The sequence below is a fragment of the Schistocerca cancellata genome, chromosome 1, assembly GCF_023864275.1.
Source record: "Schistocerca cancellata isolate TAMUIC-IGC-003103 chromosome 1, iqSchCanc2.1, whole genome shotgun sequence".
NCBI classification, from domain to species: domain Eukaryota; kingdom Metazoa; phylum Arthropoda; class Insecta; order Orthoptera; family Acrididae; genus Schistocerca; species Schistocerca cancellata.
This window is the reverse complement of record NC_064626.1, coordinates 8,600,538-8,626,204: the sequence shown is the minus strand read 5'-3', so window position 1 is coordinate 8,626,204 and position 25,667 is coordinate 8,600,538. Positions and strand designations below refer to the sequence as shown.

At 44.9% G+C, this 25,667-nt stretch overlaps 1 protein-coding gene and 1 non-coding gene across 6 annotated transcripts in view; both read left to right on the top strand.

Annotated features, from left to right (window-relative positions):
• LOC126163955 (NAD(+) hydrolase sarm1) overlaps positions 1-25,667 on the top strand; it is a 1,073,782-nt gene that overhangs the window by 769,544 nt on the left and 278,571 nt on the right. The window lies entirely within an intron of this gene.
• Trnas-cga (transfer RNA serine (anticodon CGA)) lies at positions 21,130-21,204 on the top strand. Its single transcript has one exon. It is a non-coding gene; the product is annotated as a tRNA-Ser (tRNA).

Below are 25,667 nucleotides of genomic sequence, written 5' to 3'. Positions count from 1 at the left end.
CCGTGGCACAACACAAATCGTTGAGGCTTTACTTCCTGTAGAGATGGCCACTGTGGATGGCACCTACGGACAGTTAACTGTCTGCCGCACGGAGTTACGTTAAGCGATAGTGGTCCGTGGACGCGAGTGGTGTCTGTCCAGAAAGTGGTGTAACGTAAATGTTTATAGCGACACCGAGGACGAAGCACGAACGGAGGCGTCGTACCGGAGAGGCTCGGAGCGCGCGTGGTCTGAGCGGCGGCTGCCGCCGTCCGCGCTGTACAGTAGCACGGCGGCCGCTCTGCACACATGGACGAATCTGATTCTCAGCAGTCACTTCGGTCCCTGCAGGAGAAACAAACAACATCCAACATGTCGATCCCAGCGCTTCCATCCGTCATGCAGTCTGCAAAAGACCGAATTGTTGGCCAGTCTAGGCAGAGCGGGCGCCGCCCATTGTGGTGGGTGCAGCATCTCTGCCTGCAAAGGTCCGTCGCCTGGCTGGGAGCGGTAGTAAGATAACGAGAAAAACAGAGCTCGATCCCATGTGTGGGAGGCACCACGTTTGTCCATCTGTCGATTAAATGTTCATACAAAGCGTTCAGCTTTGTCGTTAGATTGGGTGGAACGGTGCACTCGAGATGTACTTGATGCTAGAGGCTGATCTAAACTATTCGGCCTCAGTGGGAAAAACCTGAGGTCCATTGTCAGTCACAATCTCTTCAGGCAACCCCTCGAGACAAAAGATCGCGAGACAAAAGATCGATGATAAGTCTTGGATCGTGAAGCGAGGAATAGTATATTGGATAGAAATTATGAAGAGAAATTTGCTCAAAGCATCAACGACCGTGAGCCAACGTGTATTCCACTAAGGACCCACGAAATATAAGTGCAAACGCTTGGGGTCTGAGCCATACAAACAACTGCTGAGGTGGGCTCACTGACGCTCAGCACAGACTTGGCACCGAGAAGTCAACTGTTAGATCTGCACAGCCAGACTGTGCCGAGCGCAATGACGCCGTGCCAGCTGCTCGGTGTGCAGACGATGAACATAAGGCGGGAGAGCCCGGGGAACCACAACACGTGACTGGTCATTATCACTGTGAACTGCAAGGGCATGCGGGTGAGCGAAAAATCTGCAAACTACAGAGCTACAATCTGTCCGGTTGAAAGCAGCCAACCACTGTGGATGCAGTGCAACAGAATCTGCAGATCACAGTCTGTTGCTGTGGCTTGGAAAATGTTCTGACGATTAAAGGGAAAGCTGTGCAAAGCGTGTGTGTCTCGTGCATCAGTACAGCAACAAGAGGCAAAGGCATTCGGCCTCTCAACAGAACCAAATTCGTGTGACAAAACTGCACCAATGCTGTAAGGGAAGTATCTACAGCCAAGGCCACAGGTTTGGATGGATCAATATGAAGAAGGAATCAATCACAAAGCAAAGCATCTTTCAGCTGCTGAAGAGCAGACTGATACTCATGTGACGAAACAAAAAGAACATTTTTCCTGCGAAAGTGGATGCAAGGAAGCCGCGATTTGAGCGGCGTTAGGAATAAACGGATGCAATACGTGAGGTACCCTAACACAGACTGCCACTCCCGCACATTTCGTGGGGGTGGAAGGTTACGAATAGCAAGTAAATGAGTCAACACCTTGGCTATTATGACATGACCTAAGTGCTTGAGTCTGTAAAAGACATACATTTGTCTCCGTTACACTAGAGACCAGCTGCAGACAATACTTGAAACAGAGTGCGAAGACTGCCAATGTGTCCTTCAAGAGTGAGACTACAGCCGACAGTGTCACCCAGACAATTTGAGCAAAAAGAAACTTTTGCATTCAGCAGTTTCACAAAGTGCTTCAATAGCGGTGCTGAAGCAATGCCACACTGAAGTCGCAAAAATTTGAAGAGACCCAGCTGAGTGTTAATGACAACGGGCTGTTGCGACTGCTCATCCAGAGGGATTTGCAAGTAAGCATGACGCAAATCAATATTGGAAACTCCAAATTGTCCACGAATTCTTCCAGGTGCGCCAAGGGATATTTGTCAACTCATGTTCACAGTTTTCTTGAAATCAGCGTACAACCGTAGTCTGTCGGACGGCTACTTCAGAACAACAAGAGCGGACGCCCACTGACTGAACGTAACGGGAACTACGATCCCACTGTTTGGCAAATCAGTAAATTCCTGGGCCACCAGTTTTCAAAGAGCCTGTGGAACAGGACGAGCTCCAAGAAAATGCGGCTGTGCATTGTTCTTCACCGTGACACGGGAAACAAAATTCTTGACTTTGCCTAAACACTCATAAAACAAATCCTGGAATTCTGCACGTAACATAGCAACACTGTTCCACAGATCAAAGTAACAGAAAGTACGCTGTCCCGAGTGCTTAACCCAAATCAAAAGATCTAGACCAACGATATTAGCACTGTCTCGAGAGAAAAACACAGTGAATGTCACTGGCTTCGTCAAACTGCGGAAAATCACGGGAAGGCTGCGAGTGCCTAAGACATGGCTGTGTTGTCTGTCACACGCCGTGAGCGTATGGTCCCATGTGCGCAACTTGGGTTTGCCAAACAATATGTAAGGTCGAGCAAAGTCACTTAAGTCTCAGTGTCAAACTGGCCAGCAGTAGTTTGAGACACAAAAAATTTGTTGTACTCAGGTAGCACAGAACGGCTATTGCACTGTTGTTTTGCTCTGACGACACTGTGAGGCTTTGAAAACACGCTATCCGCTGTTTCTGACTTAGAATTTCGTGAAGAAGAAGAAGAAGAAGAAGAAGGGAGTGCCTTACGTTTCTGCAAGCACACAGATTGTCCCCGTTTGCCGCAATAAAAGCAAGTCGCTTGACGCGAGGGCACGACTTGACACCTGGTGACGGGCGAGCGCTGTGGCCGTGGGCGGCAGGAGCCGTGCGGGGGAGCCGGCTGCCTGCCGAACAAACAGGCGCCACCTCAAAACTGCCTGCTGCACGTGCACAAGAATCCTGGCAGTCGAGCACCTGAGAACTTGCTGTAAGGAAGGATCTGCGTGTTCCAGAATATGTTCACGAATTCGAGAGTCAGCTACACTGTGCGTGATGCCATCGCGAATCGCGGCATCATCATAGTAATGAACGCAGTCATTTTTGAATCTTTACTATCTCGTAAAGCTTGCATTTCAGTCAGAAACTGACGGTATGTCTGTCCTCGTTGCTAACTAACTAACTAAAGAATTTGTAACAGGCGGCTGCCAGTTGAGTCCTGTCCTCATAACACTTCATAAGCGCCTACAGTAGCTCCTTTCACGGGGCTAGTTTAGGGCGAGACATGGGAAACAATTTTGTGCACAAGTGGTAAACACTCACTCCCACTGTGGTCAAGAAATGAGAAGTAGGCGACGCAGCAGGCGATTGCGACTCAGTAGCCGTAATCTACGAAACAGTGGACAAAGACAAACAGCGAAAAGCAAAAACTGTGCAGGAAAAGCGAAAGGGGATGCAAAACTATCAACTCCGGAACCTGGAACATAATGAGCACAAGTGAGGTACCCAGAAAGTAACCGGAAAGAAAACAACCAGTAGCAGGAAAAATCAATCAAATAGACGACAGAACAGGAAGAAAGTAATTCGAAGTCTGCCACACGTAGGCTGGATAACCCGTCGCCAGATGTCGTGTAAGACTCGGTGCGTAATGGCAAGCGAGGCTGGACTACGGAGTGTTGTGGCGACTGTCGTTGTACGAAACTGGACAGGAGCAGAAATTATTAGCGAAGTAGATAACACAAGTAAAAGAAGATTTACTTGACTCGTATTTCTCCGAGTCTCAACACAAATAATGCCGCCAGAAACGGAGTACAGCTGTCACAGCGTCCCTCGGCAGAGGGCACAGGGCAGAGGAAGCTCGTGGCGCCGCGCCGCGCCGCTGTCAGGCCCCAGCTCGGCACTCTCTTACCACTGTACCTGTTGTCCCGGGTGGTACCGATGCACAGTATGGCGAAATACTCGTACCTCTACTGATACGCTTCAGAGTGTATCTGATAAGAGGCACAGTCCTTGACTGATGAACTCACAAGATTTTTAGCCAAACAGAATAAAGAACTGTTTGAGATTTTGAAACAGAACAGCCTTTTACGAGTATATGCACTCGAAGAGAACGATATTTCATATATTGTAACCATTCGACCTCCACAATTTTTTTCATATCCTCACTTATTTCTTCACTTTAATAACCAGCAGGTTAGAGGTTGATATGGGTCACATTTTACAATAAATTCTTTTCACACAATTTGAAACGCAAGCACGAAACGTGAGAAAGATTGGCAGAAAGAGAATGAGGGACAAAGAATGAAAGATGACAGCTTACTGGCATACTAATTCCAGAAAATCGTAGATGCTCCTAAACGAGGAATTCTGAATTGGTTTCTCCCGAATAAAAGTACAGTGTTCCACTACCGGATTAAAAAAACCGAGCCCAGACACAATATATAAACAAGCCACATTGCTATCTAAAATAATAACCAAGTCGAACTCTAGAAAATTCCGTAGAACCCCAGAAATACTTAACCTGCGCGTTTCTAGTAGTTTTCGTCTTCTCTCAGCTTGTATGCACCAAAATTCTTGCCCTAACAAAACCTCTTAACGAAAATAACGCACAATAACGTCCAATGCAGTCTTGCTCACGGACCTAAAGTGATACCCACTACATGACGTGATACCCATACTGCTCTCAACATATGCAAATGTTTGTACAGCTATGTACAGGCTCCCATATCCCAGCACAGAGCATGTGAATGAATCCAACATAATGATTGGTAACTGATAGTTTTGGTGCGTGATGTGAGTTTCACATGCGTACACTTACATTCGTGCGGATATTTGCAGAAGACTTCCTGTATCTCGGGTATGAACGTGCATGGTGGAGGCTGTGAGGTCAACAGCCACACACTTGTGGGCCACTGATGCGGCGCGTGTCCGATTATAATACACGCGAGAGAGAGAGAGAGAGCAGATGATCTTGTATCATCACCTGACGTCACTGTAGCGCCCTCTGGTGGCCACGATATGAACTAAGTTAGTTGGGCTCTGGAGCTCGTGGTGAGCACACTGGGTGCCGCCATCTCTAATAATGGTACTTGCGTCATGATCTGACGTCAGGGGAGTGATGATATGAAATACGCCAATTGGAGTCGATACCCAGTGGCGAACGCAGCTTCTTGAAATTGGTTAAATACTAAAGAGATGTCCTTTTCCCCATGAATCCTTGGGAGGAGGTTGTGTTAGCATAAGTGTAGTTTCTTTCGTGCCAGCAGTGAAACCTCAAGTGACACATTTTCCTGCCAAAATTTAAACTTGGTGATAGTTCTTAGGAGGTAGTGGCAGGTGACTTACGTTAGCCCAAGTGACCTATCTTCCCGTTATTTTCCTTGCTCAGTAGAGATAACCTGGATGTGATGCATTATCCTGATGGAATTTGAACTTCACACCATTTTTCTGGGCTAGGGGGTGTGGCACTTTCCTGCCAAAATTCGAACTTCGCGTCAAAATCCGCCATCTTGAATGACGACACAACCGCCATCTTGGATAACCTCATCGCCGCCATCTTGGATAATGGTACTTTGGGGTGGTAATACTTTGTTCCAATACTTATCTTATCCTTTATATAACCATCACACTCACACTGCTCATATACTGTCATTGAAATCATGAATTTTTACTTTGGAATCAATACATTATATGTTTTCAACTTCAATAACCACAGCAAAGTCATTATCTGGATCTGGGCCAACATTAACACGTTTAGATCCGCACGCAGTAACGTTATGTGTGCTCACGAACAGTAGTACTTTTGATGCTGGACTTTCCTGCATTTCTGGGAGCTGTTGGTGCTGCTGCTGCTGCTGCTATATTGGTGCTGTACAGATGAACGAAGGTGGCTGCTGTGGTTGAAAGACACCAGGCCCAGTAAATGGGGAGGCCCATGTGTGGGCTGCTGTAGCAGTGTTTAACATGTGTGTGTCCCCATCCAGCAGTTCAGGGACGCAGTCTGCTGCTGCAACAATAACGAACCAGATATTAATAGATATTTATTAACAACAACAGCAATAATTATATTATTATTAGATAGTTGCTTTCAAATCCAGCTGTCTCATTCCTCTTTTCCCTGTTGCTGATGATGCTGGCGTTTCATCATCCTCTCACTGTGAAGCGCAGACCTCAAATGAAGAGGGCTCAGGCTGCTGGATTGGTAGTACGATAAAGGTAGGGGGAGGGGAGAGTTCGATTGCTATTGATCAATTGGGTTTCCTACATTTTATTGTGCTCCTATTGGCTGAGAGAGAAACTGAGGCGTTTCCCATCAGTTTTATATCACATGCCCAGTACTGCATAATTGCCTGAGATGTGGGGGGGATTCCCTTTGGCGACCTAGATCAGTTCCCCGTGGCACTCGCCTTGAATACAAGTCGGCCAAGCGTGTAACCCTAAGATCGTTATTTGCTCTGGAAAGCACGGTGCTCCCTAACACGGCCCGCCCACATGATGACGAGGCTGTTCCGACTGCGCTGCTGACATTCTCGCTCAGAAGCCCTTACTCACCCGCCGGGAATGCCCGATCTCTCCCCGTGGGATTTCTGTTTTTGTGGAGTCATGAAGAAAAACATTCCTGCTCGTCGATTTGCTTCCGACGAAGAGACTCGTGCATGGATGTCATCGCGGGTTCTGTAGGCAACTATAAACATTGTTCAATGAAGACATTTATCATCTGTCTCACAGTGGAATAAACGTATTAACATTCACGGCTATTAATTTTGAAATAATAAATAGTTTAGTAGTTTTTTTTATCTGTCTCGGTTTCATTTGACTCCCTCTTTTACAAAACACACTTTCACTACTTGCAGTAGGAGACTTTGCACTTTCTTGTTTCAAGTAATTTGTATTTCACACCTAAAAATTCTGCTACAGATTACAAGCAGTAGCTTAACAAGAATGGCTTTAGGGTTTTACTATAAAACAAGAATGATAAAATAATTTCTAATTTAAAACTGCTCTCCTTACTTATGGCAATGAAAGTTTTCCTCTCGTAAGTAATATAGTTTATAACAATGTTTCAGACTGTAACAAAAGACAAATTTAGACCACATGCATTTCGTTTAATTACAAAACCTTTCAGTCGTCATTGTAACAGTTTTCCTTTTCTTGGATAGCTGTTTGTCAAGATCCTAAACAGTTCTCATTTTACACATTACCGATATTAAACAGTATTAAATTACAATTATTAGTCAGAAGTTTTTGCTTCATACTCTGTCCTAATGTTCTTGCATGTCTGGCGTCACTCTGTGTGTGGCTGTGTTTATATTTTTCGACACTTCTCTCTCTCTCTCTCTCTCTCTCTCTCTCTCTCTCTCTCCCTCTCTCTATACACATATCAAAAGAAGTTTTGCACCTCAGTTGCGAGAGTTCTGGAACCTGTACAGAAAATTGGAAAAGAGATCAACGTAAACATAATTTCCGCCCTTTTTATTACCCATGAAAACCACACATTGCATGTTGTACCACCATACAGCGATACCTTCAGATTGCTGCATACATACCCATTAGCACGGCCTCTTGCATTGATGCATGCCTGTATTCGTCGTTCATGAAGGCACTGTTGATCCAGATCGTCCCACTCCTCACGGGCGATTCGGCGCAGATGCCTCAGAGTGTTGTCGAGTCACATCGTTAACAGTCCTCTTTAATTCATCCCAGGCATGTTCGTTAGGGTTCATGTGTGGAGAACATGCTGGCCATTCTAGTAGAGCGATTTTGTTATCCTGAAGTAAGTCATTCACGAGAAGTGCACGATGGGGGCGTGAATTGTCGTCCGCCAGTATACTGCCGATAAGGTTGCACTGTCGGACGGAGGATGGCATTCACGTATCGTACATCCGTTACGGTGCGTTCCATGACCACCAGCGGCGTACGTCAGTCCCATATAGTGCCACCCCAAAAGAGCAGGGAGCCTCCACCTTGCTGCACTCGCTGGACAGTGTGTCTAAGGCGTTCAGACTATAACAGCTTGCCTGCAGACATGTCTCCGACGATTGTCTGGTTGAAGACATATGCCACACTCATCGGTGAAGACAACGTGATGCGAGTCCTGACCGGTCCATTCAACATGTTGTTGGGACCGTCTGTGCCGCGCTGCATGGTGTCGTGGTGGTCGCAAAGATGGTAGCACTATCGGTCGGAGGATGGCATTCAGGTATCGTATAGCCGTTACGGCACCTTCCATAAGCACCAGCGGCGTACGTCGGCCCCACATAATGCCACCCCAAAACAGCAGGGAACCTCCACCTTGCTGCACTCGTTGGACAGTGTGTCCAAGGCGTTCAGGCTGGCCGGATTGCCTCCAAACACGTCTCCGACTAATGTCTGGTTGAAGGCATATGCGACACTCATCGGTGAAGAGAACGTGATGCCAATCCTGAGCGGTCCATTTGGCGTGTTGATGGGCCCATCTGTACCGCGCTGCATGGTGTCGTGGTTGCGAAGATGGACCTCGCCATGGACGTCGGGAGTGACGTTGTGCATCGTGCAACCTATTGCGCACAGTTTGAGTCGTAACACGACGTCCTGTGGCTGCACGAAAAGCATTATTCAACATGGTGACGTTGCTGTCAGGGTTCCTCCGAGCCAAAGTCCGAAGCTAGCCGTCATCCACTGCAGTAGTAGGCCTTGGCAGGTTCGAGCAAAGCATGTCGTTGATAGTTCTCGTCTCTCTGTATCTCCTCCATGTCGGAACAACATGGCGTTGGTTCAGTCCGAGACGCCAGGACACTTCCCTTGCTGAGAGACTTTTCTGGCACAAAGTAACAATGCAGACGCGATAGAACTGCAGTAGTGACCGTCTAGGCACGGCTGAACTGCAGACAACACGAGCCCTGTGCCTCCTTCCTGGTGGAGTGGCTGCAACTGATCCACTGTCGGACCACCTCCGTCTGATAGGCGCTGCTCATGTATATTTGTTTACATCTACGGGCGGTTCAAAAATGGCTCTGAGCACTATGGGACTTAACTTCCGAGGTCATCAGTCCCCGAGAGCTTAGAACTACTTAAACCTAACTAAGATAAGGACATCACACACATCCATGCCCGAGGCAGAATTCGAACCTGCGACCGTAGCGGTCGCGCGGTTCCAGACTGAAGCGCCTAGAACCGCTCGACCACAACGGCGGGCTCTATGGGCGGGTTTAGTGACATCTGTGAACAGTCAAAGGGATTGTGTCTGTGATATACTATCCACAGCCAACGTCTGTCTTCAGGAGTTCTGGGAACTGGAGTGATGCAAAACTTTATAATTATAAACAGCCGACCAGTTGCAATGGATAAAGAATTCTTTACCTAGGTTTCAACAAATTTAAATTTGTCTTATTCAGAAGGTGGCAATTTTACATTAGTAAGGACTAATTTACCATCGCCGTTTTTACAAATGTCGGCATAGATCCATTTGTCAAAATTAAAATGGAGCCCTAGAAATAGGGTTTGTCACGTAAATATAAATTAGTACATGGATCTTGCAGAGCTCACAACATATATATATATATATATATATATATATATATATATATATATATATATATATATGTGTGTGTGTGTGTGTGTGTGTGTGTGTGTGTGGACTCCTAAATATACAAACACAGAGAGTGAGTAATAGCATACACTTCCACAACAACAGAAAACAAAACAAACGAGAATTGGGCCTCACAACACCAAAACAAACAAAACGACATGTCAATGCACGTGCAGTGATGGAGTGTCGGGTAAGTGCTGCAGTTCTGTAAATAATGAGGTAGCTATGTCTGGAAGAATATTAGGATGGAGCTCGAAGCAAAAGACCAGTGAGTAATAAATGTAATTTAATAGAGTTTAACCGTCGTAACTTGATACATGCATATTGCTTAGGGTCTTGACAAACAGCTTTGTAAGTAAAGCAAATCGCTATGATGACCACTTTGAAATGAAGCAAAATGTGTACTGTCTAAATAAGGGTTTTGTTACAGCCGTAAAAGATGGTTATAACCTACACTGCTTGTATAACTGCAGCTGTGTGACAAAGGAGCCCTAAAAACAAAAAAGGACAACTTCTGTTTTCTTCTCGCCTCGTATCATTAAACAACTGATGAGGGTTGGGGGGGGGGGGGGGGTAACTGAGTGAACTTGAGTAGAATAAGGTATCCGTTGACAGGGCGTATCTCAAGGCATCGATTTGGTACTGCAGGGAAGTGCGGAGGTAAAAACTGGAGGGAGAGTATAGTAATCAGCTTCAAATGGACATGTGTTGCAGTAGTAATTCGACAGTGAAGACTCCTGTGCGAGACAGACCAGCTTAGGGAATTGCATCAAAACAGTCTTTGCACTGGAGACTACCGCAACAAACGACAACAATGACGACGACAAAATAAGAAATGTGTGTTTCAAAGTAGGTAATGCAGCAGTTTTACGCGCGACCATTTTCGTAAATGATGTGGTTTGCGGGTCAGACGCAGCCGAGAAGTGCCGGTGGTGGGCGTCACGACGAGGAGCACGGTGTGGTGTGTTCGGTGCGATGCGGCCTACCAGCCGGTTTCTGAGCGTGGCGAAAGCGCAGCGGAAACCGCGTTTGGCGCGCGCAAGACGCCCGCCTGCCGCCACCTGTTTTCGACATACAAGGCCGGCCGGCCGGGGCGGGCGTGAGTCACGGGCGCGCCGCGCTGACTCACCGCCAGGCTTCCGGCTCGCACGGCACAGGGGACGCCGCAGCATCGATGGCGGCCACGCACCGCCCCAGGACGGGCGGCTGGCGTCGGTCGCCGAATTCCACGTTCCGCAGCCGAAACACGACTCAGATTTTTGAATCGTGGACGACAACGTGGCCAGTGACAAAGCAAGATCGTCGTTTTTTTGTCGAACCTCACATTCGGTGGATTTTCTACTATAACTTACGGCCAATAAACATAAGCTGTCACAGAACACCAGCACATTTAACGTTTCTCGAAAACGCAACTGTACCGTTGCAATTTCTTGCGGAAAAAAATGATTAGGAACGACACACTGATGGTGAGAGGATCGTCGTCGCAATTGGTGCTTTCGTATTGTAACTTGCATTTCTTAAAATATACGGCTTCGAGACGACAGTCCACTGAAGAGCTAACAAAACACGTCGGTCTCGGTACGATTTCTTCTAATTAAATGTCACTTAATGATATATTGGCAGTTAAGGGGACCACACCGTGTTCAGGTCGAAAAAAAGGATTTTGCTGAAAAAAAATTTTTTTCGAGCATTTAAAGAGCATTTTCCTACCACGTGTGTTTATGTGCAACTCCCACTTTTCTGCATATATTTTAGATCTTTATATCCCCTACATTGCACGTTAGGGTTTTTTTTTTGTTTTTGTTTTACTCCCGAGTGTGTTGGCTATACTTGGAATGTAACGGTCGGTATTCTTTTGTTTCTGCTGTTTGTAAACAACACGCTCTCAAACACGCAGTTAGTTTTGTTCTCGTGTGATTGCGAGTAGTTGTTATACTTATGTTTCCACTGCTTGTTTACGTGTGGTTTGTTGAGTTTATTGAAGATGACGAAAAAGGCATTTTCAAGAAACGACAATTTAGAGGAAACAAGTTCAGAAACCTTTCTGTACAAGAGGTTATGTAGCCTGGCAACGATGATTCTGATTGTAATTCTCCAACAAGTGCATCATCAAAGGAGCTCTCACCATTTCAAGAGAGTTACAACTAATTTACTGCAAGTGACAAGTGCTGCAGTAACATTATTTTAAATTTGAGAATATTATCAAATGTAATTTCTAAATTTGTACAATGTCGACAGTGTGGTGAATCACAGAGTGATAAAATTTGTGAGAGTGCCAGTGGGAGAAAAGACCTAGCAATTGCTTTGGATTTTATTTGCACTAAGCACTCAGCAGTGATTTCATTTATGAGTTCTTTAAAACCACTGCAAGTGGCCCTTATGAAATCAATACTAGATTATGTTATGCCTTACGATCCATTGGCAAGTGCATGGGTGCAGGCAGAATATTTTGTTCAGTGGTGAACTTACATCAACCACCAAATACATTTGAAAAACTGACTGCATTATTAGAGAAAGCTGTATGTGAGGTCAGTGAGGAAAGCATGAAACTGGCTGCTAGGGAAGCAGTGGAAGAAAATGATGGATGTTCGGATATTGCAGTTGCACTCGATGGAAGTTGGCAGAAAAGAGCACATACTTCTCTGAATGGAGTAGTGACTGCCATGAGTGTAGACACCGGTAAAGTGTTAGATGTGGAGATTTCTAAATATTGTAAATGTTGTAAAGTCAATGAACATAAAGAACATGACTGTGTGGCTAATTTTAGAGGAACAAGCGATGGTATCAAAGTTCGCTCCATAGAAACAAGAGGTGTACGGTACACCAAATATTTGGGCGATGGTGATAGTAAGACATACAACAATGTGGTGAACTCTAAGCCATATGGAGATGCCATTATTAGCAAGATAGATTGTGCAGGCCATGTTCAAAAACGTTTCGGAACAAAGCTGAGAAAAGTAACTGTTCATATGAAACAAAAAAATTAGAAGATGGAAAATTATTGACTAGACAGAGTCGGTTAACTAAAACTGAAATAGAAAACTTGCAGGTATACCATGGGCAGGCAGTTAGGAGAAATAAAGAAAATCTGGGGTCAGTGAAGAGAGACGTTTGGGCCATATTCTTCCATAAGTCCTCCACTGATGATAAGCCATGTCATGGATTGTGTCCATCAGGAGAAAATTCGTGGTGCAAATACAATAGGGCTCAGGCAACTGGACAATCTTATTCTCTCTCTCTTCCTGCTGCTGATTTTACAGCAATTAAACTTATTTTCAGAGACTTAGCTCATCCTGTCCTTCTAAGGAAATCTTTGCATGGGCAGACACAGAGCCCAAATGAATGTTTCAACAGCATAATTTGGAACCGCCTTCCTAAAATTGTATTTCTAGGCATGCATACAATGAAATTAGGAGTTCATTATGCTGTTATTACATTCAATTGTGGTAATACTGGAAAGTGTTGGGTACTGAAAAAGCTGGGAATTAATCGCGGTGAAAATATGATCACTAGGCTGCAACGTTGTGATAAAATGAGAATAGCCGATGCAGACGGGGCTGCATCTAATGTGGCCAAGAAAGCAAGACAAACATCCAGGAAGGTGAAAAAGAAGCTGGAAGACCGGCTAGAGGCCAAAGAATGGCCATCATATGCAGCAGGACAGTTTTAATTAACTGTAAGTAACAAATTTCAAAAGCTTTTTCTTTAAATTCAATTTCCCGCAAATTAAAATTTTCAGTGCATATGCCCCATTTTATCAGAAAATATCATAGATAAATTAACGAAATTTTCAGAGACTCTGCATAACATAAAAAGCTACCTCTGGTACTACTTCCATTAATATTCCCCCATTAGGAAGTTCAGAAAAAATATTTTCTGCAGAAAAAACTTAATATTTTTTGTTATAAATTTAAAAAAAGTATTTCTTAAACACTATAAAATGGATAGAGTAGATTTTAGTGAAGTTAACTGTATTAGCATCATGTAACATACAGTAAGAATATTGAGGTCCTGCATCAAATAGTTTTTTCAGAAATGGGTCAAATACTTGCGTAAATTAACATGGGTTAGATAGGCAGGGTGTGGTCCCCTTAAAGCACCTAAGAGCCGTTCATTCAGTTTTGACAAGAGCACACGTCATGTTCAACGAGGCTGTTTAGAAATTCGCGATTGGTCGGTTGATACCCTCGCAGGTAGACCGGCTGCTCTATCTGGTTGGTTCTCAGTTGACCTTTACACATCGTGACGGCTCCGTTGGCCTAGCGCTTCTTGCAAATGCAGCGATCGAGTATATTCCACTTAGAGTTTACAATCTTCTAATTTCTTAAGGCAGTGTTCCTTCCTTCCGTATCTTTTGGATTTGGAGCTCCTGTATTTCTTCTATGTTTGCAGTTAAAATTATTGACTTTTGTTTCTACACAACATGTTTCAGTACCTCTATGCTATCCTCAGTGGCTTATGTTTATTGAACAACTCTAAAGGTGAACGTATTTTACGTTGTAACTAATCTAACAAAATGAGGCCACCCACTCTAAAGTCCCTACGTAAGACCAGTCACCAGCTTCAAAAATGCTCCATCGTGCCACCAAGCCCACTGTCGAAATTTTAAAAATAAAAATTACTCGTTTTTTTAAAAAAGGGTTATTTAAAAAGGAAAAGAACTAGCACTGCTGCTTTGGCTAGTTGATATTCCGATTTTTTACCCGGATATTAGTAATAAATGAAAAGCACCTGTTCTAACGAAGATCAAATAGATGCCAAAAAATACCGGTTATTCAGAACTACAATACCGTTCGAGGTTTTAACTACTCGGTTCTTTCCATTCCTGCTATGTCGTTTTTATGATCTCGCCTTAATATTCCGTTGTGCTCCATCTCGTAGGCGTACATATGACCGCTCGCGATTTTATAAGAAAGATGCCGTTCATTTACTTCGTCAAAACCCGCAAAAAATTTGTATGGGGGAGGCCTCAACAGCGTCTTGCGTTCAGTGCATCAGACTCCCAGTAATAACTATCGTTGTGAACCTAATGATATGGTGGCGACGTCGAGTCTACAGGATGCTTGGATCTGCGGGTATCCCACATGACTGCAGTTTACATATTTTGTTGCACTTCTAGCAGTCGACTGGACCGTTTTCACTTGTCTACCACCTTAGTAGCCGCCCAATCGATGTAATTCCTGCCAGCATCACTGACCATTTTCCTATTTCAGTGAGTCTTAACCACGTCCTGCAGCGGGTACACCTTTCTCTCCCTATCTGGAAGCTAAATATTTTACATCTGGCGGACCACCCTCTGAACGATATCGTCGCTGGCGTGTGGGAGCGGGCAAGACGTTCCCAATGCATTATCCCTCAGTTATGGAATGGTGGGTTGCCATTGCCAGACCACGGCTTCTCACTGCATTCATGCGTTTAAGAACAGACAAAGCGGCTGAAATGAGGAGGATTCGGAAATTTTATTGTGCTCTCCTCGGTGATCTTTATGATAGTGCTCGAGACGTCCCATTAAGAGTTATGGAAGTTCACCGCGCGAAGAAAAAACTCCTACAACTCAAAAGGTCCCGGCCATGTTCGATTCTCCAGAGTGAGTTGTCGTTTCTGTATCATCTAATTTGGCTTCGAGCGCGATCTCATTGGGCGGGTCTCACTACCATTCGCTCTGTAGACGGACGTGAGTGGTCATCCCAACCTGATATAATGTCCCAACTTTCCCAGTATTTTTCCGATCTTTACACTGGAGTTGTATTACACGATATACCGTCTGCAGATTTTACTTCCTTTGTTTATAGAGTTATTACACAAGGTCTCAACTACAAGCTCTTCAAGCTATTGATCGTGATAAAAGTATCTGACTGTAGAAGGGAGATGGCGGCGTCAGGACACTTTTGATATCAAACTGATGTGCAAATTAATCGCTCCATCTGCGTGAGCCACGAAGATTGAACTCCATCCACATCTTAGTTTCCACTGTCCTGTTCAGACGTTCCACGATAATCGCCTTCACGTGGGTGAACGTCGAGTAGTGATGTATTCCATACCGCTCTACCACGGCCTTGAAATATTTATAATAAAACTCACCGCCGTGATCTGTTTGAAGTTTGTCTAGGCTTAGATTCGTCCCCGTCTGCAGCAATGCATCAAACGCAAGCGCTACTTCCTTCCCTGTTTTCGCTTTCAAGGATTAAAAAAAAAAAAGGTTCAAATGGCTCTGAGCACTATGGGACTTAACATCTGAGGTCATGAGTCCCCTAGAACTTAGAACTACTTAAACCTAACTAACCTACGGACATCAGAAACATCCATGCCCGAGGCAGGATTCGAACCTGCGACCGTAGTGGTCCCGCGGTTCCAGACTGAAGCGCCTAGAACCGCTCGACCAGAACGGCCGGCCTTCAAGGGCAATGCCCAGGCATATTTAGAATAAGTATCAATGACCATTAAATTATATTTGAATCCATTATTCAGACGTGAATATTCCCTCATGTCGACAAGATCCGCCTGCCACAGGTCGTCAAAACCTTAAATCATATCTGCCGGCCGGTGTGGCCGAGCGGTTGTAGCCGCTTCAGTATGGAACCGCGCGACCGTTACGATCGCAGGTTCGAATCCTGCCTCGGGCATAGATGTGTGTGATGTCCTTAGGTTAGTTAGGTTTAAGTAGTTCTGAGTTCTAGGGGACGACCTGCATGACCTCAGATGTCCCGTAGTGTTGAGAGCCATTTGAACCATAACATATCTTCGAGGGTATGTTTTGCATGCTGGTTTGTGCAGTTCTCGAACTACAGTCTCCACACTTATTCGATGATGCCTCTCTCTCTAAGCTCAGAAATTATTGAAAAAACTTTGTTCGAATGAGCTGTATTACCAGCGGCAGCTGATGCCATGAGCAGTCGTAGAGGGTCTACTAGCTCATTGGGGTCGTCGATTGCTCACACTTTTATGCTGAATGTCAGTACCATCGACACTGCTATTTTTTTCACCATCCAAAATAGGTCTTATAATGGATTTGTATTACACATTGTTTCGACTTCTTGCATTCATATGCAGATCAGTTAAAAGCAATATTTCACGATAAATTTCCAGATCTTTAGACGAATAATTTACAGTTTCTGTGGGTTTTGCGGAAACAGATTCAGTAGACCGGGTGTTCTTTGAAATTGTTTATCGCCGATCGTTATCGTTTTTTTCATTTAAAGTTACAGGCTGTGTGCCCCATGTGTACGGTTTCTCACCACGGACACAGAATTCATTGTCTGTCCTAGCGTCGCTGTGACGGTTGATGAGATCGGCAATAGCGTCATCGTCGCCGATGCGGAATTTCGCTGAGACTTCATCTTGAGATTCAGTAACTGGTTTAAAGGTTTCTCGCAGTGTCTGTTCCCGCTTCAAATGCCCTAACCTCAGCAACGGTAACTTCTCGCGAACGGCCTTCCGTGCCTCGATGACTTTATACTTCGTTGAGATCTCGGTGTGTACTAATACTGTACAGCGTAGGGTTTTATACATCCGCTCATATTATTCTTATGCTGCTTCCCCTTCTCGGCAACTGCAATTTTCCTTCATTTTCTTTTCAATTGCGTTAACCCGTTCGTACAATGTCCCTTTCTCAATAACAGCTATCTCCCTTCAATTAAACCGTTTACTTTCTTCTCGATTGCATCAACTCGGTCATTCGGTGTATTGTTCCGTCTGAGAAAGGTTGGACAATTCGTCTCTACTTCCTTGTGTACAGCTCCAACATTATGCTCGATAGTTTGAATTTTCGCGTCCACGTACTAAAGAATGTTTTGTCTGTGTACACCCATCCTATCAACTTTAGCTCCCAGTATGATGTGTACAATGACGTATTCATCTCTTTGCATGGCTATATATACAGGAACTCCTGGAAGTTTCGTCTGTACCTGCCATCGTCCAATTTTCTTCTTTTATCAATAACGAGCAACCCATACTGTGATTGATTCCAGCAATCTGCACATATCTTTACAAAATCATTGAACAACATGTCTGTTCCTACATGAGGCTGGTAAATGTGTTTTAAATTTAGATTGTCCTGTTTGAAACCTGTAATTAGGTTTGCATTATCCCTCACTAGCAGTTTTGGGGGGTTCAGGCGTATGTCTGAATCAGATAAAATACATCAAGAGCCATATGGCGACCGGAACAGGAATATCGCGTAATTTGATCTTGGGTTTCCAGAGCAACATCGAACTGTGTTTGGCTTTACTTCTTCCGGAGGAGGGATATCGCTGCTCTCAGTGAATCTCGTGTATATCACACCATCTACACCCTGCAGAATCTCCTGTAATAGTTGGTATCTGGGTTGAAACAGTGTTTTTTAAAATACATATACATGCTCAAAGCGGACTCCATCCAGATGTGTAGGCAGCGACATGACAACATTTGTCATATTGCAGTTGGATGGACCTACAATTATTGCAGGTATGTTGTCGGGAGGGAGTGCACCATTCTCCTTCGTGCGGTCTTCTTGCGCACCGTCACAGCTCCAGTGGGTTACAACAAAGTCTTCACCCACCCTGCCATGATACCCACTACGTCAGCTACCGGCGTGCAATGGGTTTTTATAGAAAATAGTTAACACTATGCCCTTCCCACGATACCGACCATTGCAGGTACTGGCGTGCAATGGGCTTTTACGGGGAATTTGGTTAAATGACATAATTTTCACCTGTTGCATGTTTCCAGTGAAAATACAGGGCTATAGCTTTAGTACTTGCAATATAATAAGAGGTAAGAAATAAAAAACAAATACATGGCTATACACTTTTTTTATTCAGTAATCATACACAATATGCACTACATCAACTGGTTCATTCTTTATAGTAATCCAGTACAGAATATAGAAAATAAAGCCTACTTGGAAGCACAGAATTCAGCACGTATTTATCACAAATGTATTGGCAGTACATTAGGTTTCGCCGGCACCATACTGACCCACTGTTCGAAATCGTATACATGTACACTGTTCATACTTAGAGACTCTGCAATGTCTCTATGCACAGCTGTAACACATGGCAGCCATCTGTTGAATCTTTACAGCACAACGGATAGTAGCATCTGTAGATCAAAAGAGTTTTTGAACGGTGGAGTGCTGTAGGTAAATGGATGCACCAGCTGGTTTCACACGCAGTGCAGTCATTGTAAAGGACGGAGTTAGAGCAGCACAGTGAATGTCCGGAGGAGGACGCCTCGGCTCATACTGGCGGTCAACTCTTTTGCACGACAGAGTTCATTCCATCCCACCTCCGTAAACCGCACTTTAATTCCTTTAGCTGCATTCTCGATCTCTATCACGGTTCGCCACTCTCTGTTTGTGGTTGCTTCTATACCAATACGAAAACGTTTCGAACCACTAGCAGTTACATTATACACTGAAGAGAAGAGCAGTGGTGCTCAGAGCTTAGTTGGTATCTTCTCATCCACTACATGCTCACTCTGCTCATGCGGTATCACTCGAATATTCTGCGATGGCGCGTACGATGGACGCCAGTACCGACCTGCGTCATGCTGATTAGGACCCCCGGTGCCCTTCAGTAAGTCAGGGGCTGGCTGGGTGTCTTCAGCTGACAATAACAGCTGCTTGTCCTGCTCCATCAAGCTGGACACGTCGCTGTTGCAGGCTCCGACAGGCTGGAGGACGTCGCATCTGCTGATGAGCAAACAAGAAAAACCGTTGCAAGCGATGACAGGAGCGGAAAGACCGTCACACGGCAGTACAGACATTAAGCGGGGGCTACCTACTCTTCGGCGGCTTCTTCGTATTCTGTTACTGCTGTGGGTGGACGGCGCTGGACGATCTCGACTGGCGCTTCTTTCTGGGTGACTGACTGCAACTGAGGCTGCAGGGCTGTTGGGCCCGCCTTATATCGCCATTGTGATCGGATGCTGCGTTCCTATTGGTTACTGCCAATTTCAAGCACCTCTGGCGTCATAATTGTCTTTCGAGGGGGGGGGGGGGTTGTCGGGGGGGGGGGGATGCTCTTGGTCTTTCCACGCAATAGAATTAGGGTTCGCATCCCCGAAAGGGCACAGCCATTTTTAATTAGTCGTTGGTTCCAAGCGCCTCTGGTGGTTTAATTGTGTTAGAGGGGTGCACTTGGGCTATCCGCCCAGGAGGACCAGGGTTCGAGTCCCAGAAAAGGAGAATTCGAAGTTTCCGCCAAAATTACAAATTCCCGTCAATAGCATTACTTTTGAATGCATTACGGGAACAACAGTGATCAATGTCTTGTAAATAATTACTATTAAAAACAGTCTTGATCACGATTTATTTAACAAGGTGACCGGTTTCGACCACTACTGTGGTCATCTTCAGACCATTGAGTAGGAACCTCTTTCTGTTGGAGATTCTCCAACAGAAACAGGTTCCTACTCAATGGTCTGAAGATGACCACAGTAGTGGTCGAAACCGGTCACCTTGTTAAATAAATCGTGATCAAGACTGTTTTTTAATAGTAATTATTCCCGTCAATAGCGTTGGTTGATCGGAGTTGTTGGAACGGGGGGGGGGGGGGGAGGGAGGAGCTGGGGCACACGTGCAGCTGAGAAGAACTAGTGACGTCATCTTGGGGTTGGGGTGAGAGTGCAAAGGGCGTGGGTGGGGAGACGTTGGCGGGTGATCAATTGATAAATTTAATTAATTTTGATATCCAATTGATGTGTCCTGACGACGCCATCTCCCTACTACTTCTGACATTTTTGTTCATACTCATTTCCACAAATCGCCGGGTTTGGATGGGCTGCCAAAAGAGTTTTATGTTCAGTTATGGTTGCTGATGGGAGATACGGTAACATGTATGGTGAAGGGAGTGGTGCAAGGGGTACATATCCTGTCCGAAAACAAGTTTTAATTCCCACAGAGACAGGATGTGTGTCTGTATATTCGGTCCGACCGATAAGGCTAATCAATTGTGATTATAAAATTGTAGCGTGGGCGATAATTAGCCGTTTGTCAGATTTGCTTTCTGACATTGTCCCGCGTTATCAGAGCTGCGTTCCAGATCGTACTCTCCTGACTGCCGTTGCTGAATGTCGTGGTCTCATCTCGATTGCTTCCACTCTTCCCGGAAGCTTAACTTTCTATTGATTTTAATCATGCGGTTGACCGAGTTAGCCGGCCGCGGTGGCCGTGCGGTTCTAGGCGCTCCAGTCCGGAGCCGCGCTGCTGCTACCCCAGGTTCGACTCCTGCCTCGGGCATGGGGGTGTGTGATGTCCTTAGGTTACTTCCTGGCAGATTAAAACTGTGTGCACGACCGAGACTCGAACTCGGGACCTTTGCCTTTCGCGGGCAAGTGCTCTACCAACTGAGCTACCGAAGCACGACTCACGCCCGCTACCCACAGCTTTACTTCTGCCAGTACCTCGTCTCCTAACTTCCAGACTTTACAGAAGCTCTCCTGCGAGCCTTGCAGAACTAGCACTCCTGAAAGAAAGGATATTGCGGAGACATGGCTTAGCCACAGCCTGGGGGATGTTTCCAGAATGAGATTTTCACTCTGCAGCGGAGTAAAGCTGTGGGTACCGGGCGTGAGTCGTGCTTCGGTAGCTCAGTTGGTAGAGCAGTTGCCCGCGAAAGGCAAAGGTCCCGAGTTCGAGTCTCGGTCGGGCACACAGTTTTAATCTGCCAGGAAGTTTCATATGAGCGCACACTCCGCTCCAGAGTGAAAATCTCGTTCGGGTCCTTAGGTTAGTTAGGTTTAAGTAGTTCTAAGTTCTAGGGGACTGATGACCACAACAGTTGAGTCCCATAGTGCTCAGAGCCATTTGAACCATTTTCGACCGAGTTAGTCATGATTTTCTGTTGCGAGTGTTGACGACTGTTTGTTTTAATAATGCCGCACGACGGATGTTCACCTCTCTAATTACTGGTACACAGGCGTCTACTGACCTGAACGGTCGTCGTACTCCACCCATACAAGTGCGTCGATGTGCTCGGCAGGGGAGTACCCTATCTGTGTCGTTATCCGTACTATTTCTGGAACTCTTATTGCGGGTCGATAGCTGCTCGACTGAGTGGCCTGTCGTTCTTGGGAGAAAGGTTCATCGTGTTCCGATGACGTTATCATACTTCTTCGTACTCGTGACGACCTACCGGTGTTCAAGGGCGTTCTGAATGCATTTTGAGGTGTTTCAGAAGCACAGATAATGACCTGAAGTGTCTGTTAGTTTGCGGGGATTTGACATCGTTGGCTTCGATGGACTATGGCGGTCGCCGGCCTTCGATCATTGGGTGTTATTATTGATCGCTGTCCGATGATGACGACTGCGTTAAATTGTAAGTCCGTCACAGACAGGGTTCAAGGAGCGTCGCTTCCTCTCGTTGCTTCACAAGGTTCGGACCTTGGACACTGATGTGTTGAGCAAATGTGTTGCACAAATTTGTCCCCTTTCCTGCGACGATGTCTCAAAAGTTATAGTGATTATCGGGCAGGTTATTTTGCCAAAACTCTATTTTTCGGGTGCTGTGAGATTATGCAAGGCTTCTGCTTCGTTTCTTCGACGCATTGTTTTAATGTGTGTTCGTGTCCCCAATCACTTGCAGCTCGCTGTTTTGCCTGATTCCGACCTGCTATATTAACCTCTCCAATAGATGTTGGTGGGATAAATAATAATAGCGTTCGTGGAATTCGTAACGCCTGCTCCGTCCACCGCCACCCAGTGCCAACATGGTATGAGGTTTGAAGATGGCCAGTAACTGGCCGAAAGGTTTCTTGGGGTCGATGACGAAGTTCAACCAGCGGTGTTTTTCTACCCCAGTTACCTGCCCTGAAGGTTAGCGTATTTTCGCGGCAGTGTACCTTTCCTCACCTTCCCGCTGCTGTCCGGTAAGGTGTGTAGTTCGACAGCCTCCTCGATCGTGGTTCGGATATTTGCTTCTTTTCACTTCTTTGGTCATAGTGGGTCCTTCTGCTTCTGAATGTTCTAATCACTGGATTCAGAAGACGCAGTGCTGTCTACCGGTTCCGCCTTACCTGGGTTATTCCATCGTTGTGTTGGTTATCAGACATTAGGTAGATGTTGCAAGAGTGTTGGCATCTCCGTAATGCCTCCCTTGTCACCTCGGCCTACCAGCTGTTAATTGCTGAGATCAGCAATACCTCTTCAGTTTTTACTTCTACAAACTTGCTCAACGCTCCCCACTTCACTGGATACGGGTGGACCGTGTAACATTGAAACCTCGCGTTTTTCCCCGTAACTGGCAACTGGACCAAATATACACTCGTGCGCGGTCGGTTGTTACCCTTACTGTTGCAACATGGTAGAAAAACGGCAAAGTTAGCTCGCTGTGCTCCATTATTAAATATAACCCTGATGGTAGTTCCTTCTGCGTCTTGCGCAACCTACGGAAATATTGGTCCGGCGGTAACAAGTCAGTACTTGCCTGGCCTCACAATGCGTGATGCAGCGCTTCTCGCATATCCGTTATCACTCCCTGTACATCCCACACACTGTCAGCTACCCCCTGCAGAAGTCTAGTTAACACCAGCTGGCTATCTAGGACTTCCAGACGCCCCTGTAAGGTTCCTAGGTTACTATTTATGAAGTCTTCCGACGCCTTAGCGTATTCCACTACCTGCCCTGCTAATGAGCACAGTAAGCGTGTGTTATTCAGGACTTCCCCTTCTAATGTCCCGTCTGCGTTGCGTGCCAGGTTTGCGCCACTCTACTCTCCTCTGCAGGTTGCCTCACCGCTTCCACCGTGTTCTTCAGCTCCTTTATATCGCTTTCGCCCGCTGTTCCAAAGACTGTTTCAAATTTTTCCCTCCTGCATTCAGCCACCCTCGCTTCTATCCTACCCGTGGCACCGCTTCCTCCATCCATCCAACCTGCTTCCGTAGCGTCTCGTAAGCCTCATGAAATTTCTTATACTCCCCAGCTACTTCCAATCCCTTTCCCTCTGCACATTGCCTAAGCTCTTCAAACACTTCCTCAAGCCTCCCACCTTCATTCCTCATTTCCCATACGTTCCATACCAACTTTAATGCCCACTAGTGACTTCACACCACCACACCTTTCTGCCTCGAGTGCAGCACATCTCTATCCAAGTGCTGCACCTACAAGGCATCCACCCCAATGACGAAGAGATGAATTACCTCCAACACTCCCCTTTGAGTGACCTGAGGACAGGGATCACCATTACGCTTTCTCCCTCCTCAAAAAGTCTGTTGTCCCCAGCAGGCTCACAATACTCGAAAACTCATACAAAATATGTAAATACAATGCCTAATTAATCTACGCATAACAAGAAAACAACAAACTACAAACACTCTACTACTTTCTGGATCGCAAAGCATACAGTACATCATGCTGTACTCTATCTTCCTGGTTTTCCCTACGCTTAACACCTTTTTTCCACCCTCTCTTTCTTCCTCTTCCCTTTTTGTGACATGCCTGGAACCACTTCTGGACCACTCTTAAATTTCCGCAACCGCCCAATGTGTACTATCGTTGTTCTAGTTGGCAGCTGAAGCTTAACATTAATGGGGGGTGTGGTTTCAACTACTCGGTATGGCTCTTGATACCTCACGATCAACTTCGTTTTCCTTTTTGGCGTATAGGAGCTGGATAGCATTCCCCGTTGTCCTACTCTATACTGCAGTAAACTTCCTTTCCACTTCACTGCGTCCTCCTGCCTTTCCAAAGCCTTTGTATTCGCCTTTTGTACCTGTTTCCAAATATCCCGAATTGTTCTCACGAATTGACGTACAGATTCACCGGTCCTTCCTTTCTGTACCTTCACTAAATCAAATGGTGATGGCATTTTTTTGCCCATACGCTATCTCAAATGGAGACAAACTGGTATTGGTATGGATTTTTGCATTGTATGCACATACAGTATGCTTCAAATACTCACTGACAGTGATGAGAATCCACATAAAAACTCAACATCTTCCCGATTGTTCTGTGTACCCATCCTCAACTTCTTTACGTTCAACAATTTACACAGTTCCTTCATTAAATCCGACATGAAGTTGATCCCTTGGTCGGTAATTATTGTCTCCGGTACAAAATTATTGATGTAGAGAGCAAAAACAAAATTAACACTGTCCTTATGAATCATAAATTTTCAACAGAAGTGACACACAGAAGACCAGTAGAGATTTCAGATGAGTTAAGAAAATTGTGTTCAGAATGAATGAAAAAGTACTGGGCATAGTGCAAGAAGAATTAGTCCAATCTTCAAGGAGAAAGTGAACTTGGAATGACTCAAGTGGTCCAATGTGGCCAATCAAGGTAATAAAAAAATGATACTGCTGTAGTGAAGAATGCTTAAACAACCAGCAAGAAGTTTGTGATAAAGTTATAAAAGTGAAGAATGCAGATCTGAAATTCACAAATTTGCCTTTGACAGATGTAGAAACTGTGATCCAGAAGCAGAAATTAATAATCACAAATGTTACATGCAATACAACAAGGTGGTCTGTGTAAAAGAAAATTTAGTGAAGAACATATAGTCATAGGTTGTCAAAAATGTAGTAAATAGTTGTTATATTAATGATGACTAAAATTTATTATATTTTTGAATGTTCAAAATGCAGTAACATAGTTACAGGAAAACGGTTTAAGTGTTGTAGAAAAACATTCACTAAGAGAATTCCGCGTATCTATATTGAAAAATACTTGTGGCTTGATTATGAAGTTCAACCAGAAACAGGAATTCCACATCTCACAATATTCACAATTGTAATGTGGTACTGCTTACAAATTTCAAACAAATGATGAATTCTGTAGTTGGATGATATCTAATAAACATAATTTATTTTGAATTATTGTGTTGAGAATACAATAAAACTATATACTATCTACACAGGAACTAAATTAATATTGTTGGAGATAAAAAAGTAAGGTTTAAAAATTATACCTAGCAGTAATTTTATACAAGTATGATTTAATAGTTTTCCAAGAGCATTTCATCTGAAAGACCTAAAGAAAGGATATTTCCCTAATTTATTCAATGCACAAGAAAATAAAAATTACATAGGACCAATTCCTGATGTCAAATATTATTGTGCTGATGTTGTGAAACCAAAGGAAATAGAAATCTTTCTCAAATGGCATAGTCAAAGTTAGA